Source organism: Microtus oregoni, unplaced genomic scaffold (assembly GCF_018167655.1).
Source record: "Microtus oregoni isolate MIOR12 unplaced genomic scaffold, Mior012 000563F_ref0000241, whole genome shotgun sequence".
NCBI classification, from domain to species: domain Eukaryota; kingdom Metazoa; phylum Chordata; class Mammalia; order Rodentia; family Cricetidae; genus Microtus; species Microtus oregoni.
The window spans coordinates 20,896-23,886 of record NW_024545064.1 but is presented as its reverse complement, the minus strand read 5'-3'; positions in this window follow the sequence as shown (position 1 = coordinate 23,886).

The window sequence follows — 2,991 nt, the reverse complement described above, 5'->3', positions numbered from 1 at the left end:
GGAGGTATTCTTTCCATGAGAAATCCTGACTTTCGAGTGATTCTAGAGAAGATACTTAACAGACAACTTTCTAAAATTTAACCTCTTAGGTTTTGTTTATCACAGCTGAGTCCTCTGTTAGTCTCTCCCACTAAGTGTCTAGAGGTTTTGGAGCCCACTTCCTCTTGGTCCACATTCATATGGTGCCACTTTTATTACACTAACCATCATGTATTCCCTCGAATGGCACAAGATACTACATTAGTAAAAATGACCAAATCTGATTATTAAAGTAAATCTTCAGAAAATCTTGGGCCAATATCTTTCTTACTTTGTTGTCTTTGTTCATCTGTACCAGGATATATTGCAGTTGGTTACAGGATAAAAGAAAAGTTGAAAAATGGATGGAACTGCTAACCTAGCTAGCTACCCAAAGGGGAAAATGCCCAAAAATGTCTGCCTGCATAGCACAATAGATATGTTCGTATTTTTATTATTTGACTCTTCGACAAGTTAATAAATGGGGTTTGTTTAGGTTTATGATTCTTTTTTTTTTTTTTTTTTTTTTTTTTTTTTTTTTTTTTGGTTTTTCGAGACAGGGTTTCTCTGTGGCTTTGGAGCCTGTCCTGGAACGAGCTCTCTAGACCAGGCTGGTCTCGAACTCACAGAGATCCGCCCACCTCTGCCTCCCGAGTGCTGGGATTAAAGGCGTGCGCCACCATCGCCCGGCAGGTTTATGATTCTTGCTCATGGTTCTGCCCTTAGGATGCAATCACCTCTGATGGCTCTTCTTCTGGCGGAGTCGAAAGGTAATACAGGACCTCACAGAGCAGATGTAGGAAGTTTGTGTGTGTTTGTGTGTGTGTGTGCATTTGCATGCACATATGTGTATGTGTGTGTGTTCTGTCCTTGTCATCCCCTATACTGAATAATGGGGATTTTATTCTGATGGATCTTTCCTATCCCTAATCATTTTCTAAAGTTGTTGCGGGAGGTCCTCCCACTCCTCCAGCCTATAGCTGCTGAGATACCAGCCCATTGGGGTGTGGTCTCTCTCCCTTTAAAAAAGCGGCCACTTCCCTCTCCTCTCTCTCTTCACTTCCTGCTCCGCCAGCGACTAGACTCCCTTCTTGGTTGCGTAGAGGGCTGTTGCCTGGGACAGTGATCTGTAAGTTTTTCCCCTTTAAATAAATACCACCCTATTAATCATAATTCCAAACTGGTGTGGCATTGTTTGTGACTTACGCCTTCACAAAGTTTTACCTACAAATACTGTAATTGGATTAAGTTCCAACTTATTTAGCACCTACAATGCGGATTAGACTCACATTTACACAGCAGTCCAGTTCTACATCACTGATTAAAAGAATTGCCTCAGTGTGCAAAAACAACATTGCAGGTATTTAAAAAGCAGGTGTTTTAGTTTTCAAAAGAAGCCATCACTTAAATCTTGCGGAGGCCTTATCTCCTATGTGAATTGATTCCTAGTGGAATCGGATAGTTTGAAGGGAAATTTAAAAAAATATTAAAACAATTATAATTTGTATGATTTAAAAAATATTAAAAGAGTGTTATTATGAATCCTGAGGGAAGGGATGTGACATTTTAAGGCAAAAAAGACATGGTTTTGCTAATACTGAGTCTAAATGACCTACATTATTTTTTTCACTTTTAGTACCAGGAATTATCAATCATTTATATATTTAACTAAGTCTCTTGAATTTTGAATCTAACATTTTGAGACCTTGGAAAGAATAAATATGACAATAAATCACCCTATTTTGTTGTTGTTTTGTTTTTATTGATTCCTGGCAATATTCTCATACAGGGTAACTGGAAGACAGGGAAATACCCACACTTTTACTGTTCAAGAGTACTTGCTCTTAGTCACCCAGGGAAATCTTTCTCTTTCCTTCTTCTTGATATGCGTGCTTCTGATGGAAAGAAATAAATGAATTATGTATTAGGATTGGGGCCCTATTGGGAAAAAAATGCTTCTATGTGGAACAGTATGAGAAAAACTACTTTTCATTTCTAAGGTCTAGAGTATTGATGCTTTCAAAATGCCTGACTTAGATAGTGCTCTGGAAAAGCCTCTTGAACCCCCTTTTAAGGAATGTTCATATCCTCTCTCTCCTCGCTCCTACAGGCTATCTTAGTGAACACTTTTGTGTCCATATTCTATAAGAGTGGAAAACATTTGCCCTCCACTGAAGTTTGGTTGCATTTATTTTCTCTTTAGAAACACACAGCATTTCATTCTGTGGCCCTGGCTTTTCCCCATTTCTTCTGCCTTTCACTGAAAGGGTAATTTTAACATGGAACTGTGAAGCATCTCCACATGGCAACCCACAGAGCTGAGACTTGCTATAGAAGGAAGGCACGACGGGGCTTTTCTTCATGCCAGAGGCATTAGCTTTGTGGTGGTGGAATGGAACATTTTCGTCAAATTTGATCATCTTTTATCCCATGGTTCACTTCAGGGGTCCTTTACCTATCCTTGGCTGGGTCTATTAGTGTTTTGCTTCTTCTGTTCATCCAAATGGAAGAACATTCCATCTGAAGAAGAGGCCCCCAGCAGCTCAGTTGTCAGCTCTTCGAGAATACATTCTGCAGACCTTTATACTCAGCTTCGGCAGCCCTTGGGTTCCCACTGCAGTGAGATGGTTCCTCTGTTGTCATTATGATCACAGTGCTTCTGGTCCCTCGGATTTTGTTTGCTTTTGTGTCACCCATGTTCAGGGAAATCATCACATCAGCAACCTTCATGGAGATGAGCATTACTTGCGTTTTTAGTAGACTAGCAAAGAAGCATTTGAGGAAAAAGTAATGCTATCTAATTCCTAAAGAATGGTATGAGAGCTGATGAGAGGCTAGTCTTTTTCTTAGCTTATCCTCAGAGGCAGTACAGAGATTGACAAGAAGGTATGAAGTTTAAGCAAAATGTTCAAAGGATAAATAAAGAACATATTGTGCTTTTAAGTACTTTGCAAAAGAAATTTACATGTATAC